The sequence below is a fragment of the Triturus cristatus genome, chromosome 4_1 (assembly GCF_964204655.1).
Source record: "Triturus cristatus chromosome 4_1, aTriCri1.1, whole genome shotgun sequence".
In the NCBI taxonomy this organism is placed as follows: Eukaryota; Metazoa; Chordata; class Amphibia; order Caudata; family Salamandridae; genus Triturus; species Triturus cristatus.
The window spans coordinates 749,732,980-749,752,292 of NC_140585.1; the positions used below are offsets into that span (position 1 = coordinate 749,732,980).

The 19,313-nt window shown below is 46.0% G+C and overlaps 1 protein-coding gene and 1 pseudogene across 9 annotated transcripts in view; both read left to right on the forward strand.

Annotated features, from left to right (window-relative positions):
* Positions 1–19,313, forward strand: part of SYCP3 (synaptonemal complex protein 3) — a 920,669-nt gene that overhangs the window by 319,366 nt on the left and 581,990 nt on the right. The gene's annotated exons all lie outside the window — the stretch shown is intronic.
* LOC146855475 (thymus-specific serine protease pseudogene) lies at positions 13,286–14,482 on the forward strand (annotated as a pseudogene).

Here is a 19,313-nt window from a genome sequence, read left to right on the forward strand (position 1 = left end):
CAAAACTGCTGAACTACCGAGACAAGGACTCTGCGTTGAAGGTTGCCAGGGAGAAACTGGTATTGCAGTACGAGGGCTCCAGTATCTCTCTATATCCAGACTTCACGATTAGAGTGCAGGGGGCGCGCAGGCAGTTTGCGCCTCTGAAGCTCCAATTGAGGGATCTAAACTTGGACTATGCCATGCTGTATCCGGCGAGACTCGTGTCAATCGGCAGGGCCAGTCGCGAATCTTCACAGATCCTAAAGCTCTGCAGAAAGCCCTAAAAGAGTGGTCGAAAGAGAAACGTGGCAGCTGGGAGCAGAGCTCAATGGTGGAGATACCTGGCAGTGGATTGGACGATCAAGACTGATCATTAGACTGCACCTGTTACAGATAAGAGGGCTATTGCAGGAGGTCCAGGGTGGCAAAGATGGGAGATCATGAGAACTCACAGTGAGGGCTTCATTCCCTATGCTGCGGACACTTGGAGAGTACCACAGGGACAGTTGTACTGGAATGTTATGTGCAGTGCGATCGACGCTCAGTGAGAGTTAAGCCAAGTCACAATAAATAAGAAATGCAATGGAGTGGGGTGGTGGGAGCATGCTATAGCAGATGCGCTAAACTTGCTTGATGGCGTGCGGGGGGGGGGGGTATCCAGGTCGGTTGGGTCACAAAATCCAGCTTGACGGGCAACATCCGCCCGCGAGTGTACCACTCGCCTTGGTAGTAGCTTGGTGGGGGGGGGGGGGGGGGGGGGGGTTTGGTTCATATTTTTTCTGTTTTGGGGTTGCTGAAAACACTGTGAAAGAATGGGGGGGGGGGGTGGGAGTTTTTGGAGGGATTCCGTCCTGGCACGGTTGGGGTACGCCTGGCGTAGGTGGGGGGTGGGAAGGAATTGAGACTTAAAATGCATGACAACTTTAATATTGTATCCATTTTCTTATATGGTAATTGAACAGTCTATCGGTATGAGAAGCAGGTCACACGAAGCAGGCACTACACACCCCTATGACAGACCACAGTAGGTCCAGTATTAGAGCAGTAAGTGACATGGTTCGTGCGCTCACTTGGAACGTGCGGGCCTTATTGCCCATATGAAACTTAGAAAGGTCCTGGCCTACTTGACAAGACATGAAATTGATGTTGCATTACTGCAGGAGACGCATCTCCCCCTCATTACCCCTATGCTGCGCTGTAGGGGACTGCAGGGAAATATACACGCTGCGGGTTTCACCACATACGCACGTGGTGTGCTTTTATGGGTGAATCCTAAGACTTCTCTTAAACCCGAACCAGTTGACACAGACCGTGAAGGGCGATATGTGATCTCTAGATGTAGGGGGAAGGGAGCGGAACTTCTTATAGTTAACATATACGGCCCAAATTTCGATGACCCCCACCTCTACACTGCATTGTCCGAAAAGGTTCTTATGTGTGGGGACGGGCAACAGCTTTGGGGAGATCTCAATTTAGTGCTTAATCCCCGGAGGGACAGATCAGGAGGACTGGAGTGGCATATCACAGCGGCAGCGCATGCAGTAGACGATGTAATGATTCTGTATGACTTATACGATGTGTGGCGGCAGCGGAACCCCGAACAAGGGGGGTATACACATTACTCAGTGCCTCATGATTTACATACCTGTATAGACTATTGGCTGGCAACAAGGCGGTTACTAGAGCGAACCCAAGCTTGTGTGGTACTCCCGAGCGCTCTCTCAGATCATTCACCGATACTGCTAGTACTAGATGCCCCACAGAAAAACATTCCCCCCTTTACGTGGAGGTTTCCACCTTACTCTGTGGTAGACACTGTTTTCAAGGAGGAACTGGCGAACGCAATGGAAACGTTATTCGCCAGTAACATTAGGTCTGTGGACAGCTTTCAAGTGGTCTGGGAGACGTTCAAAGTATATATCCGGGGTATCACTATGACCAAGCACTCTGGGGTGCTTAAGGCGATACGTAAGCGTCTGGCAGACCTGGAGCGTTCACTTGCAAAATTGGAGGAACGACTCCTGGAGAGGGCCGACGATAATGTTAGGCAGGAGTTTAAAACACAATTAGGAGAATGCCATGACGCAGCTGACGCTGAAATAAAACACCTCAGTAAATATGCCACTGCTCGTACATATGGGGAGGGCGAACGGCCGGGTGCGATCTTAGCTCCCCTCCTTAAAAAAAACGTCGGGACAACACAATTGTAGCTGAGATAAAATCAGCTGAGGGAGACATACTGACAGAAGAACCCGCTATTGCGAGCAGGTTTCAGCAATATTATTCTGATCTATACTCCACTCGCAGCAGTGGCACCAAGGCGGAGATCTTGGACTACTTAACACATATAAAGCTACCTTGGCTGACGGACAGGCACCATGAATATCTTATGCGGCCTTTGGAAGTCAATGAGATCACCTTGGCTGACGGACAGGCACCATAAATATCTTATGCGGCCTTTGGAAGTCGATGAGATCACCACGGCACTATCGGACATGAAATTCGGCAGCGCGCCCGTAGTTGATGGCCTCACAGTAACTTTTTATAAGGCCATCAAGAACTTGCTAGTGCCGCATTTAGCTACACTCTTTGATGACATGTGCGTGACAGGTACTATGCCTCCCTCGATGAGAGATGCGATAATAGTCACTATCCTGAAGCCGGACAAGCCACCGGATGAGTGTGCCTTCTATCGCCCAATCTCGCTGATTATTGTTGACACAAAAATGTTAGCGAAAATGTGGGCAAACCGTCTGGTCCCTCTGATCCCGCTGTTGGTCGCACCGGAGCAGGCGGGTTTCGTTCCTAGTCAAAACTTAATTTACAACCTAAGGACTGTATTCGGTGCGATACAGCATACTCGCCCGGAGGTACCGGCGGTAGCGGTTTTTGTCGACATAGTGAAAGCTTTCTTCTCTGTCGAATAGAACCACAGACATCAAGGTATACGATTCTCGGGTTATGAGTTGATCGAATCAACTTACGCGGATGATGCACTTTTATATGTTCGGGACCCGGAACGCCATCTTTCCCCAGTATTGCGTGAAGTGGTGAGATTTAAAATGGTATCTGGGCTCTGCGTTAACTGCCAAAGTCTATAATATTCCCCCTCACACCAGGCCGCGACCCCATTTGTTGCGGTGGTCCACGGAACCGGTGAAGTACTTGGATATTAAGATCCATACGGACTTTGGAGTAGTGTTCAGAGAAAGCTATGGGGTGGCATTTAGAAGATGATGTGGAACAGTGGAGTCGGCTGCCACTGTCCTTGCTGGGCAGTTTCCCTTATGAAAATGGTAATATTGCGCAGTTTTTTGTTTTTCTTTACGAATATTCCTTTGGTTCGCCCTAGTACCTTTTTTCTTTTTTTGTCAGCTCACAGCGTTGATGGTCAAGTTGGCTTGGGCTGGCAAGTAAGCGTTGGTTAGCTGGAATGTACTTACATTGCTATACCATGTTGGGGGCGCCCGACTTTGACCTATATTACAGAGCGTAGCAGAGTACACATGCTTTCCTCTGGATGCACGGCTCACCGGACAAGCCCCACCTACACATAGAACAAGTTGTGGCGTCCCCTCTCCCACTGCCGGCACTCATGTTTACGCCCGTGGACCGGAGAACAGGGATACTAGTTTCAGTTAATGTGACTAAGCATGCTTGGCACCACCTTCTAAAACTGCAGGCGGGAGCCATCTTGTATTCCCCGCTCACGCTGCTGGATTGGTGCCACCGGCAACCCCATGCAGGGAACAGGGAGTTACACGAGCTCTTCATTCTATAGGGGTCCAGACAATAGGGAACCTGTTTGAGGGGAGCACAGTGAAGAGCTGTGGAGAGATGGGGATCGGAGAATCTGGAGTAACCCTCCTCACTAAATTTCAATTTCACAGAACACGATAAGCACTGCTGAATATCCTAGGTAGCGACTTGGCGGAGCCTCCGGAGCTAGCCTCCCTAACCTATGTCATTAAAACTGACTCGCTGGCCTGGATTGTGTCTAAAATATACAAGTTGACCATGAGCTATAGGGAAAATCATTACATTAAAGCCCGCCTTGCTTGGCACAGAGACTTGGGTAGGGACATTGATGATGCTATGTGAAAGTACTGCTGCGACAGCACGAAGCGCATTTCTTTTAATGGTAGACACGGACTGGTACACTTTAAATATCTAAATAGGGCTTATTACACCCCAGAGAGACTATGTAGATATGGTCTGCGGGACGGGGCGGATTGCGAGTGCTGCAATGCGCAGCGGGCTGACTTTTTCCACTTAGCTTGGCTCTGCCCAGCAATAACTACCTTTTGGGACTTAATCTTTAAAGAGCTGGGACAGGTGATTGACTTGCCGCTTTTCCCAGCGCCGGCACAGGCTTTACTGGGCTGCTCTAAACTGATATCAAAGAGGGTCCGTAGGTTGGTTGACATGGACCGCAGGGAGGCGATGTGCTGGATGCGTGGCCCCACCCCTACTACGGCCCAGTGGTCGAGAGACATGGTGTACTGAGCACGCAAACTGAAAACGTCCGTGATCTTCTCCCACCGCGTAGTAGACCCAATAATTTCTGGGCGTTGTACAAAACCTATTTGGCGACCAGGGAAGGAGTCTCGACCTCACATGAGGCTGGGGACCAGGAGATGAGTGCAAGTGGTTCTGCTGAATAGTTGCATGAGGTTTGGTCTGGTCTCTTCAAGCTGTTTTTGAGGATTGTGTACTGACCAGGTGGGGGGCGAATTTGTTTGGTTACTTCTGGTTCGTACTGCTAAAAAAAATAAGGTGCACACTGCGGTGTTGGTAATAGGGCGGTGTAAGACCATTAACAAGATGTTATCAGATGTGTCTAGCCTGCTAAGCTTTGAAACGGTGCAGTGTGTTGTCTGATTATCATATGTCATCACAATTGCCATGTAAGTGGAATAATGTCTCATGATTGTATTGAAAAATCACTAAAGAAGTAAAAAAAAAAGTGATGCTAAAGTTAAAATGCTCTACAAGTCCTCTAAATAGTCCATATACTGTTAGACCAACTGAGCACGCCAAAAGCCATAGTGCCAAGTGAGAGCAGAAGAGGAAAAGAAAACAAAAATGGTGTTTGTCGAATTTCAATTAGAGTTGTTTTGAAAAAAAGGTCAAATTGTTCCAATCACGTGTCCTGTGTGGGAGACGCAACATCACTGCTGCTTGTCTTCGCAGACGGCTGTTCCTGTAACACCTCTTGGATCAGGTCAGTGGCGCAAAGGTCATCTTCTCTGGTTCCCATAGCCGTTGCTGAGGAAGCAGTTGATGCCTGTAAGTTTGGCACAGGGCCGGTGTCCATTCTGACAGGAGCTGAAGCATCCCGTGGTGGTTCTAAGAATGCTGACATCAGAATTGGAATACGCGGAGGACACTACAATACATGGGCCTGTAATGAGTCCAGCAGTACATCCACGTCCGGAGCCGCAACCGATGGATATGTTGGATGTCCAACACGCATTTGTATCTGCAGAATAGGCAGTGGAGTACAGGCAAGACGCAGTCAACCCAGACTGATCTAAACAACAGAAACCAATGCTCCCGAAGACGTGGTGTGTGCAGATGGAGGACCATGCGTTCACGGCAACATCTCTCCAAGAGCGATATTTCCATCTACTTGGAATTTGGGACGTCCATTGCATAGCAGGGAAATTAAAACCAGGATACCCACTACAAGTCGTAGGACCAGTGGAAGCCCTCCACAAACTCTTCTCAATACGGAGAGTACCAATGATGGAACAACTCCAAAGATAGTCTAAAAGGTGTTTAATCGCCCAGAACCTATGTGCTTAAATAGGTGTACTATCCCACTTATATCAGACATGTTAAGGATATGAGGTACCATATCCCCAAAATGAAGCGGGAAGTTAGATCAGACTAGTGCCTGTATCTCTGCTGTAGACCTTGCAACCTGGAGATCAAGTCTCTCTGGCTGAGGTTAATTCCTCCTCCTTCTGTAAAAGTATGGGTTTCAGTCTGCTCAGAGAATCCAATCGTATTAGAAAAACATTCAACGAAGACCATAGCGGCGCCTTCCTGACTGTGTGGGTCAGAGGAAAAATACTTGCATACAACATGTAACCCCGGAACTTACTGTCACTAGATAGGTGATGCCTGGTAGCATCCCACAACAACCTTGATCATTCAACATCAAATAACTCCCATTCTAGAGCAGTTTGAGCACCAAATGAATCACGGCAGCTGTGGATCCTTTCAAGTGGCATGATAGGTTTGCAATTGAAGCATTACAAGTTCAGTGAAGCATATTATCTTGACAAATTAGAGGCCCACCTAACGAATTCTCACAGTCTGAACAGCTGAGAAAGACTTCAGTGTCCCCATTCCTGCATCTAAATCTGTAAGGTAATTCCCAAGATTCATGTATGTATTCACTACTCAACACTACATGCCCGTCTACTTGATGGTACTGTAGACAAAATTGCAATGTCGTGACTAGGGGATCCAGAATTTGCTTTGCTGTCCTGCCTCCATACGCCTGATCCAAGGGGGTCTGTGCTCCGGCTCCTCTCATCGTGGTGGGAGCCTTACCTTACCTGAGGGCGCACTCCTGACTACCAGATGCCGCAGGCACGCGCAATACCCTGGTGAGACTTCCAAGTCCCTGGGTGCCTTGCGACACAAGATCTGCCTCAGGTGTGTGGGGGAGGAGCCTTGTCTGCCCTTATCAGCACTGCACTCCTACCGCAGTGCGGGACAGGCGTGGGCCAAGGGCGGGCCCGTCAGCCCCAGGAGGAGACAGGGCAGGGCCATCCTCCCTCGTCGACCTGCATTGGGTTACAGCAGCCACAAGGATAGGTAAGATGTACAGAGCTACAGAAACACCATATAACTAACTCTGAACACCTACAAGTAACCCCAGCTTGCATAGTGACATTGACTCAGAACTGGGAGAGGGCTGTGATACTAGCGAAATTAATGTATGTAATGAGGAGGAAAAGGTGCCCGCATCCCAGTCTATTGCCTTTTAACTAGAATTCACTTATTGTTGGCTGGGGCTTTGCAGGAGGCCGGTTGAGGGTCTTCGGGACTACAGTCTATTGTATTACATCTACTGGCAGGTGTGGCGAAAAGAGTACAGTAGCAGATACTAGCCCTGCTCCCCCTGAGTCATCCTCTGCTTTTTTGGGCTGTTTGGAGCGAGGTGTCGACTTGTAGTGCCTTTGCAAAAGGCATTCGAGCCAAAGGAGTTACTCCCTGAACGAAGGACGAAAAAGGGCCTCATAATGGGTAAGAAAGCGCCAATAAGAATAAAAACACCAATAGTATCTTCACAGCCCCAAACCTAAATAGACAAAATGCTGCAAAGAGCAATAGGGGTTTTGAACACCGAGATCGAGTTAACTGAACGGCGCTTATCACTCACACCTGATCTATCCTTTCCACCCCCTGAAATCACAATGCTGCGAGAACCCACACAAATTCATGAGGAGGCCCTGCGGTCGCCTCCCCCAACGCCAGTTGTGCATAAGAAAGCAGCACGTAAGAGTAAAAACACCACTTGTGTCACCAGGGCTGTAAAGCATAAACAAACTAGTGGGTCCGGCACAAATAAGAAAATTCAAACCAAGATAAATTGGGAGGGCGAGTAGACCAGTCAGCGACCGTGGACAACCTTGTAGTAATTGAGCCCGAAAAGACCTACCCAGCTTGAGCTGTGAATCTGTTGGCAGACCTTCAGAATAATCTAAGGACCATCATCAAAGGTGAATTGGCGCCACTCATCAATCGTCTAGACAAACTGGAGGGAATGGTAGCGGGAGGGTTTACAAGACCGGATGCTATACTGCCCCCTATTTGCAATACATCCAGAAATGGGATCACTGTAGGATGTCAGACAGATAGCAAAGGTCCACACTTGCAATTAAACCCCAGGAATGAATCTCCCTCCAGTAGCCTTGAATCTGGCCAGCAGACCAAGGCTAAGGAACCTCTAACCAGAGTGGACAAAAGAGAGGGAATTGTAGCCCTGACCCTCAAAGACATGAAGCAGGCTCTGTCACGCTTGTTCAGGGTAGTAATACAACAGATAGCAGGCAGCCAATACAAGAAGGTGGTAGAGACTTTTATACAAATCAAAGGGCTAAACTTTGTACTATCAACCTCCCCCCGCCCTGCTCGCCCTATGTAGCAATCTTAACAGGCACCCCGCAACTGGCCCATAATGAAAGGGAGTCTCATTTAGCGCTGAGGAACAAGTGCCTGCATTGGCTTAGCAGGCACAAGCACCTCGACTATGCGAAAACAAGAGAGATCATAATGGTGCGTCGTGTTGAGTGGGTGGAGTATCGTAGGAAGGACGAGCCTGGAGACTGCATAGTGATAAACTTTAGCAACCCTTGTACCGTGGAGAACCTGCTAAAACCAACACCCAGCTGTCATAATGCCCCCACTAGAATGAGCTTGCGACCCCTAAGGTTCTTCTACCCCAAGTCCAGATGGGACAAAGAAGATGTGTACCCTTTGTACGAGCAGCATGGGATAAGGGACCACACTGTGAGGGAAGATTGGCTACTTTAAACGAGCCCCCCTGTTTCGGAATCCTAGTGCACAACTGGTACGCTGCCTTGGAGAAGGTAGATTGACTGGGGGAGGGATTGACGCAGCGAGGAAATACTAAATTGGTGAGGGAAACTGGAATGAGCAGAGTTGATTGTAATCTAGAAAAAGCAACAAGTAGCGACAGAACAGATCACATCCTACAATCAGTCCCGCAGGGAGTGAAGCTGCAATGCTCTGAGGTATTTCCCCTCAACTACTCGGCTGCTCAAGGGGGATCAGTAAATAAAGAAGAAAAAGCTATGTGGGCTCATGGGAAGGATAGTGCCCGTATGGCCGACTGTATACATTTTAGGGATGGTAATGCTGCAGGTGTGACAGATGAATCAGACCAGGGTATCAGGTTAAAAATTCTGTCATGGAACTTAGCGGGGCTAAAGAACAAACTCCCATGCCCGGACTGGGGGGGTATTTGTGGACAAGTATGACATCTGTCTCTTCAAAGAGACGTGGGCAACAGAGGGTGTGCAAGCCTCTCTCCTGGATTACATCCTGGTAGAAACCAGACTTTGGAGTAGGGTGCAAGTTTTCTACATTATACAGAGGCAGGACAGTGATCATAATGCGTTGAGCTTGATCCTCAAACCCTGCAAGCTGGGGATTGGCAATCCATCCCAACGTTTTGAGAAAGAGACTAGTGCATTGGTTGTAACAAACAACAGAAGGAAAGTTAGATAGGAGCGTATACAGGAGTCTCCACTTAAAATAGCAAAAATATATCAGCTAGTCCTCCCAACGCTAATTAGGATGAGGGATTTCACGTTGGTGGAGGGGCCCAGCATAGATCAGGGCGAGGTAGGAAAATTCATGCGGAACTATCGTTAAATGTGGCAGATACTTTCTGTCCGACGGGGAGTCATAGAAAAAGCGCTGGTAACAAATGCTCCTGGTATAAGGGGGACTGCCGCAAGGCAAAAGAAGAACTTTTGAGGGCGGTGAAAGAACAGGATAGGGTGTAAGTAAAAGTAGCAAGGACCAACTACAAACAGTCCATCCAGAAAGGTAAGAAGGAATGGGAGGAGATGAGGTGGGATAGGCTGAGGACGGCCCTCAAAGAGAAAGATATGAAATCCTTCTGGGCTATAGTAACAACAGGTGTCAGGGAGGGGACATTGGCGATTGCACCCAATATAGCTCCAGAAGCTTGGGAATCATATTTTGGGTCGCTATATGCATTAAGGGGAGACGAACATCAAAGTGGAGAGCTTAGCGGAGTAGAGTGCACGAGTCCTGAGAGAATGGAGTTCAGTGTGTTGGAGGTGAGCAATGCCATTTTTAAGCTCAGTACCAACAAGGCCCCCGGGCTGGATAGACTGCCAGGGGACCTTTTTCGGGGAGAGCCAAAGATCTGGGCACCTTATTTTTGCGTTTTATTTAACGCAATTGCTGGGGGTATGGATCTTCCAGACACATGGCGTGGGGCCGAGATGGGTGCCAATATTTAAGAAAGGTTTCCCCCTTACGCCATCTAATTACAGGCCAATTAGCCTCATTGATATCTCCCAGAAACTCTTTGGGCGAGTGCTTCTGGATCGCTTACAGGACTGGGTAGAACAAGAACAAATACTCAGCCCATATCAGGCCGGCTTCAGATCAAAGATGTCAACCGTGGACCAGATATTTAGGCTTCAGCTGTTGTTCTGGAAAACGGTTGTCTTAGAGGGTGGCAGCTTCTATTTAATATTCGTGGATCTAAAGCCGGCCTTTGATATGGTACCAAGGGCGAAGCTTTGGAGGGTCTTGAGGGATCTTGGGATTCCCCCGTACCTGCTCAGGTCTATCAAAAAATTACACACGGATAACTTTGCGCAGGTCCGATGTGGAAAATCAGGTGAGCTATCTGCCTGATTCCCTGTCCTTAATGGTGTTCGACAGGGATGCGTCCTCGCTCCCACCCTATTCTGCCTCTTTATAAACTGGCTCATTGACTTCCTAAGGAAAATCAAGGATAGTGATGTCCCAAAGTTAGCCACAGGAAGGGTTCCCGCACTAATGTTTGCGGATGATACCCTGTTACTTTCCAAAACTCCAATGGGCATCCAACGGATCCTAGATGGGTTAGCAGAGTTCTGCATGTGGTGGGGATTGGAGATAAATCTAGCAAAGACTAAGTTTATGGTTTTAATCCCGCCAAATTGAAGTGTTCCAACCCAGTTCTACATGGTATCCCTCTTGAGAGAGTAGAGACGTTTGACTACTTGGGAGTCACCCTGGCTGAGTATTTTAATTGGGAGGCATCGGTGGCAGAAGCTAGCCTTAGGCTGACACAGACGATTGGTGGTATCTTGAAGCTGCATAGAACCTCAGACTCGAAACCCATTGCCCCTGCACTTTAAATGTATACTAACCCAAGCCAGAGGGGCTGTATTATATGGGGTAGAGCTGTGGGGCCATTGCCAGGTTTCCAATCTAACAAAGGCAGAAAATAATTTTATAAGGCAACTTTTAAGTCTACCGAACAGCACTCCACTTATTCCCCTCCGTATGGATTTGGGCATTAGGCCTCTGTGAGAAGAGATAGCACTGAGACCCTTTACATTTTGGAGGCGACTCTGGGTGACACCTGAAGTGTCTGACATTAGGGCTGAGCTAAAAGAGATATTGCTCCAGTGCCGTAATAAGGGAATTCCTTGGCTCTGTCATATAAAGGACCTCACTCTGGCATTAAAGATCTGTGGAGTTCACCTGAAACTTCATGTACTCTGATCTCTAGATTGAAATTAATAAGACAATACAGAGCAATTAAACTCATCCAAATACAAAATAATTCCGCACACGGGCGCTTCACGTCAGAGTTTCTCTCTATAAAAGACACATACTACAAGGAACCCTTCCTAGATTTTATCCTACTTCCCAGGGCTAGGAAACTATATCTGCAATTCAGACTAGGGACCCTCTCAATTCATGTATTTACTAGTAGATGGGCGAAAGATTCAAAGAAGGGTGTCCTGTATGTAATTATAAGGAGGAGTCTGAAATCCACGTTCTTTTTCTCTGCCCTGCTTATCGGATACAGCGTAAACGCTGGTTAACTCAACTTTGTAAAAACCTGGGTTTCAAGCAATGTATAGCGGCATTGAGAATCTTAAAGTATGATACCAGCCCTCCAATTGTATTTAAGGTTTCTCGGTTTTTAAACAGAATGTGGTATATCAGGCAAGCTGTCAAGTATAATTGTATTGGAGTGCCTAATAGCACAGCCTGATGTCCGCCATTTCCACTATTGTAAATCTTTTTGTATCTATTTTTAATGATAGATTTAACATCCTTTTATTCTTTTAACTTAGTAGTTTTTAGGGATCCTTTGATCATGTTGTTATGGAGATGCTTGTCATGTAAGGATGTAAATGGCTTGTAAATATATTGTATCTGTGATTTCTTTTTAAAATGTAAGCACTTTTATGGCTTTGCGCCGAAATAAAGTTTTTACTGACTGACTGAATGTCGTGACTGGCAATGTAATATGGCCATGGATTAACCATTCTGTGGAAGCTGACTCCACCACGGTGAACAGTAATTGGTCCAATTTTTCAAAGTGAAGCATTGTATAATTTGCATCTCTTTGTGCCATTGTTGTCTGCCTTTCTGTTAGATTATAAGCAGACAACAAGGACGTGCTGTTGATATATTGCCAGGGCACGTTACCAAAGCACAAGGATTATAGCGTCCAGCTTAATAATATAATGGATCACAACTGCGATTGCCCATGTTGAAGAATCGACAGATCCTGTTTTATTATATCTATTGCAGAAGACACAATGTTGCCCAGTGAATAAATCCTGGATGTTAGTGTGGTCATGCCATTGTCGACTGCTGCCAAAGCCTTTTCTAGGTTAACCCAGTCAATTTCACGCAATCTCTCTGCAGCCTCCTGTTGAGAGATTTTACAGTAAATAGCATTTACGAAGCACTTACGATGTGGTTTCTGGCCCTAACAAAAAATCCCTTCCATCCATGTCATCTGAAACTAAGGACAAGTGTTGTTTCACCTGGGACAGTGTTGAGGTTCTCAGCCACTCTAGGCATAACTTCCCAACACTGTAGGATGTCATCACCCTCCGGATGTTCTCGTTGTACATAGCGTTGGTCATGTCTATGGATTCTAAACCCTTTGGCGGTGCCCTTGAATCTTAATTGACACCTATTTGTGTGAATAGGCCAAACACACCATCCCTTCCAATTGGGGTCTGATGAATTGTATGAACCATCATGCAGATTGTCATTCAGTGTATCCTCACTTTGTTGTGTATAATTTTGCCATCCTCTAAGTGTGCAAGTGCGGGAATCCAAGGTGTGTTCATGTCCTTGATCCTGGCTAGTCCAAGACAAGAAGTCTGTTGCACTGTGTTGTTCAGGAAGATAATGTGCTGTGGCATGAGGCAGGCTCTAAATATGCCTCAGTTCCCTGAACTTGCCAATCTTTATTCCCCCAGACAGATTTTAGGTCTATGGTGTCCCTCAAGAAGTCGAAACCTTGTAAAGACAGCTGGGAAATAAAGGAAGCCGAGTATATCTGTTTCGTATTAGTGAGCATATTTTTCTTTGCAGGTGTAGGTACAACCCTATAATAGTATGAGGTCGGGTCTGAAGTATTAAACCCAGAAAAATAAGCAAACTTCAGTGCAAATGTTTGTGAACTACCTTTCGGTGGTGTTGGGCATTGATGGTAAGTAAAAACATTAAGTAGGATACTTGATTTGTGCAAGAAATGATGACCATAATTTTGGTAACAATACGTGGTATCAAAATCAGATGTATCGTAGAACACTTAGAGCTGGCACCGAAGCACAGCACACTGCTGGTGGCCCTGGAACATCGGTTTTATGGCACCAGCATCAACCCGGATTGACTGCTGCTCGACAACCTTCGATTTGTCTCCAGCCAGCAGGCGTTGGCCGATCTGGCATCCTTTCATCTCTGTGCCCCAGAAGTACAGCCTGACTCCAGAGAACACCTGGATCTGCTTCGGAGTCTCCTACCCAGGCTCCCTCTCTGTGTGGTTCTGACTAAAGTTTCCTCATCTTGTGTATGCTGCAGTGTCCTCTTCAGCCCCAGTGAGGGCGGAGCTGGACATCATTGGTTATAACAAGGTAGTGTCGGAGAGCTTAGCGGATCCCATAGTCGGCGGATCTGTCAAGTGCAGGTATGCAGTGGCTGAAGCGTTTGAGACAGTGGACCACATGCTGCAAACATCACTCAACTGGACAAGGATTTCAGTTCTTGCGAAAGCTTAAAGGGTAGTGATGATTACATTGTGTTTGTCAGTAATCTGGCAGACATTTTCATGGGCATAGTGCAATACAATATGGAAATGCCTGGAAACGACATCTCGAAGCTCTGCAACACCATGACAGATGAGTCTCTTGGAACCAGTTACCTCAGACTAATGGTCATCAATCAGAAATACATGGAGAGCATGGTGCTTAGCTGTGTGAACAGCTCTCATCAGAAAACCCTGGATGACCTTAAGAACACAAACCTATCACTTGTTGGAGTAGGGGAGCGGCAGTGGTACTTTCAGACCTGCACCGAGTTTGGATACTATCAGCCCTGCGAGCAAAAGACATGTCCATTCTCCCAGCTCATGAACTTGAAGTCCCAAGTGGATCTGTGTTCTCAAGTGTTTGGGATCCCTGCAGACACACTTGAGGCTTCTCTGCAGTTTCCTAACGAATGTTATGGAGCCGATCATCCTAAATCCAGCTGGATCATCTTTGTAAATGGTAACATCGACCCCTGGCACGCCTTGAGTGTGTTGAAGAACCAGTCTCACTCGGAGCTTGCCATATTTATCAATGGGACAGTCCACTGTGCCAACATGGACTCCCCCAGGCCCATGGACCCATCTTCCTTAAAGAAGGCCAGAGAGGTAAGCTCACATATTTCAAAAGGTTTAGTGTTGCTGTGAATGAGTAGGCATGAATGAAATTATTACTCGACATCACACGCTCCCCCTAAAGACATGCGAACCCTGGCTCTGTTCATCATGCCGATCCTCTGCTTAGTTTGCACCCCCTTTAATCCGGATTATAGAAAATTGTGGGGATCCTCTGAACTCTTACATCAAGGACTTCCCCCCCCCCCCCCCTCCCTCCCGCCTGACCTCAAGATGGTCGCCTCAATCATTGACTGTGAATTCTCTATCAATAGCTGAGACCCAGCCATTTTGACTGATGTAAAATTTGTATTTGTAAAGCCCTAACTACTCACCCTTATGGGTCTCAAGGCACTGGGGGCCGTTGTGGAAATTAAGTAAGCTATTGCCCAGAGTCTCATGGTGTTGTGCTGCCACCTCGCGAGCTAAAGGGGAGGAGGGCTATGGATTCCCTCCTTTAGCCATCGCCTACCCGGCCGGTCCTTGGGCAAACTCTCCTGCGTCTCTCCTGACCTTTTATCCCTCCTCCCCTTCACCCTACCGCTCTACTCTTCTCTTCTTTCCAGCTATTGACCCCTGCCCTCACCCCTCCTTGCTTATAGTTCCCACCCTGTTTATCCACTGGACTTTCTTATGTGAACTTTCACTCGTCAGTTGAGACCTAGCTATTTGACTTATGCCCGATGGAGCTACCTTGTTTAGCTAAAGGGGAGATGGGCTGTGGATTCCCTCCTAGGATGTCACCTACCCAGTCGGTCTTTGGGCAGACTTCCCTTCGTCTCTCCTGCTGTCTTTTCCCTCATCCTCCCCTTCTCACTTCCCCCTTACCCCCGCCTCCCTACTTCTCTCACCTTTCTTTCCTCTTTCATAGTTGTTGCTTATTTTTGACGTAATGTGTAATTGTTATCATTTTCTGTAACCGAATGTAAAGCGCTTTGATACCTACGGGTCTAGCCAGCACTATATAAAACTCAATAAATAAATAAATAAAAATTAATAAACCATCATAAAATTCATTTTTAGAGAATACAGCATACTATCATCAGAGAATGTACTGGAGGTGATGATATTCCAAGACATTTTAAAAACATCTGGTATTTTTTAAAGTTCAGTGGAACCAACTACATCATATGAAACCTTATCCCAAACTATTCCTTCAGGAATCGTAACTGCTGTAATGTTAAAAAAGGACAGGTCTCTTCGTTCACGATGAGATGATGTATGTGGTTTCAGGACAATGTTCACATGTTGTACTGCGGAGCGTTCTGGGAGATCATGTTCATTCAGGAGCAGGTAAAGACAGTCATACACCGAGGACTAGGAAAAGTAGACTAATTGCCATTCAGAGATATAGGCAGAGAGAAACAAAGTAAGTCTTTTTCAGCCAAAGGTACAGTTCAAATATTTTTTCTTTGAGGGGAACAGAATCTGGCTGTGATTCGGGTTCACTAGGATCCAGAGAAAGTGTCAAAATCGATATAGTAGCCAGACACTGTTAGGTCTATCTTTGGTAGCTCAGCAGGATTTGTTGAACTGGCAGATGACTCGTTGTGAGACCTATTCATATGGTTGTCGGTATTAGGCCGAATTGAGATCTGTGTTTCATTTGTATTTTGTTGTTCAATTTTGGCAGGTACGAGTTCTGTTCCATTGTTGGCAACTCCATTATTTCTTAGAGTAGAATTTTCAAACGTTATTAGTCTTTCTGTCTGGACTTCCTGTTTGGTAGCGAGAAGAGATCAGCGGCTACCCAGGAGCCCACGCAGCCTGCTATTCAGTATCGGCCACATAGTGTTGTTTGATCAGATCAATGGAGATGAATCGTTTTTCTTTCTTTCCTGGCAAGAGGCAGTAGAAGTACTTTTCTTGTTTCTTCGACAGCCAGGACAGGTAAGATGGCCCAAATTCTTTTTTGTCCACAATCTTTTCTCTGACCAGGTCCCCGATCTTCAGTACCCAGGCAGTTCTTGCCGAAGCAGATTTCACTTACCCAGTGGTGGTGCGTTTTACTTGGACGTTGCTATGTAGTGCCCAGAATTCATTGAGTTCCTGTAAAACAGCCAAACCATCATTGATGTCAAATGCTTTTTCATCCGCCATTGTGCTGCCACAATAGAGGTCGGGTACCCACATTCTCATTTCAAACAGGACCTCATATGGAGTACGGCCTCCTAGAAACATTCTTGGCATGTTAATTGCCCTCTGGACACTCTATAGGTGATTGATGCAACTGCAACCCAAGCCTACTACCCTTGCTGTTAAGGTTTGCTTTCAGTCCCGGTTTTCCCATGGCATCTTTGTATGCCCAAGAGCTAAACGCAGGGCCACAGTCAGAATGTAATGTGCCAGTTGCATATGTCCCTATGAAAACTCTCAAATCGATTATAACAGTTCGAGCTTCATCTGAGCGCTGGGCCCAAACCCCTAGGAATCTAGAGCATGAATCCACTGCCACCAAGATGTACTTGTAAGCCCCATCAGATTTTAAGGGGCTGCAGTGGTCCAAATAAACACATGCGAGAGGTATGTCTGATATCAATAGTGGTGTTTGTGGTGGACGTGCTACGGTGGAACCCTTCATCTGCTGACAGATGTTGCACTTAAGGACGAAGCCCTTGGTCTGCTTGGTAAGACCTGGGCACCAATAACATAGTTTCAGCAATTAAACTATTGCAGTGATACCTGCATTTGGTGAGCCCAGAACCTTGTGTGCAACTAGTATTAAACCTAATCTACAATCCATCTTTGCTATTACTTGTATCCCCCACTTCTGGAATTTGAGCATTTGGTATGTTTTGTGCATCTATCTTATAGGAGTACTTGCGTGGTAAACCTTTTGGCAAGGCTGAGCTTGTTATGTGTAGCGTTGACATCTACCATTATCTGTCCGTTTTTCCTCAAGCTAGAACAAGTGATTGCAGCAATGGCAGCAGTTGGCGCTGTCGCCTTGGCGGTTTCGTCACCCAGTGATTTCCATTCAATGTGCACGCCAACACGCTGATGACTCAGCGTATGAATCACGTGAGTCCACTGCAGGACTTTTTTCAGCTCTACCACTTGTTCCCAGAGTAAGTTGTGCTTTATTGTGTAACCTTTTGAATCTTTAAACCCATTCTGGCTCCAGTAGTGAAGATATTCATTGTAAGACTCGACACAATAAAATCAATCGCACACAATACGTGTGAAGAATTCTCGATCTGTATTTTTTAGTGCCAGTATCAGGGTTTTTAGTTTTGCCAGTTGTGCCGTGCAATCTCCTAGAGACTGTCCGCATATTGCTAGGACGGAACTTGCGATCCCGCATACGTCCCTTTACAATCGCACATGCGGCGCTGTATTGATGTTTACTTGTTACCGCAGGTTGAGCAGAGGCATTATTTCATTTGGAAGAGGATATTCTTGTTCGTACTGCAAAAATGCTTGTTTTTAAGGTAGAATAAAATGTGTAGTCTACATCTGTTGCAGTTTGAGAATTAACCCATTGTATCCATCGTGGATGCAGTTCCTCTAAGGTTGGTACCAGAGTGTCAACAATTATTTGTTTCCTCTGAGCCAGTGCTCTTTTTCCCATTACAGCAGTCTGTACTGCTCTTAGTATTTTTTCAGTTGATGCAAAACGCATCTCAGCGTTTCTGTACAAATGTGATTTGTATACAGTGGGTATAGATAACCAAATTTGTAGTATTTACACATGTATGTAAATGTTTGGAAGCTATCATGTCGGCTTGTAGGGAACAAAGAAGTTCTGTATGTTCCTGTGTCTAATGTTGAACTCAGAAATCTGGTATAATTAAGTTGTAGAAAGGTTTTACTTTTTCTGCGTAATCTTCAATGTATGTTCTACCAAAATTTAGGAATACTAAAATGGATTATAACTTTTTCAGGGTCTTTAGAGGTTGGAGCAGTGCCTAAATAAAAACATTACCTGCTACGCTTTTCCCTTCACTTGAGAGGTCATATCTTAAAAAATATGACACTGATATGGGCAATTCCTGATATTTTAAAGTTACATTTGTAGCCCTCCGAGGCAAACCCCAAAATTGTTCAAACGATCCAATAGTTCATCATCCGTCAGATAAATATCATCTACATAGGACAATGACTCCTCATCAAAAATTTGAAGTAACTCTGATACTCTTGCTGAGAATAACCCGGGGCTATTCTTATACCCTTGGGGCAATCTACAGAATTGGCGGTGAGAGCCGAGGGCCAAAAATGCTGTTAATTATCTGCTTTCAAGGGGTATATTCTGGCAAAAAAATCAATATGAGATATCTAGTGTTCTTTTGTATTTTTTCCACACATTGTTATTCATTAATGCGGCACTGTGAGCATTTTGTACTGCAAATGTTTTTGTGCACGTGTTCAAATGCCTGTAGTCTTAAACCCGGGCGATATTAATTGTCAGGTTTCATTACGGGAAACAAAGGATTATTAATGGAAGAGGTGCAATTCTCGATCACACCCTGATATTCAAGTTGATCTAAGATCTCCCTGACTTGTTTTTTTCGCATCATGTTTTATTGAGTACTGTCTCTGTGGAGTTGGAGTCGTTTTAACTGGGATTACATTTTGAGGTGACTCAGCATCCCATCCTAAGTGATTGCGGTACAGTGCAGGAGCTAGACTTACTCCCAACTCCTGCGTGTAGGAATGTTTTAATGATTCTGGAACGAGGTCGTAGAAAGCCAGTAAAATTAAGGTTTCTCCTTTTGGGCAGTCCATAACAAACTCAGGTGGCTAATCTTTTTCAGCCAAAAGGATGTCCTATCCATATGTCGGGTTCTCCCAAAAGAGATCTTTCACTTTCTTTGTTATCTCCCACTTCATATGGAATGTTATTTCATATAACTGATGTGGGACA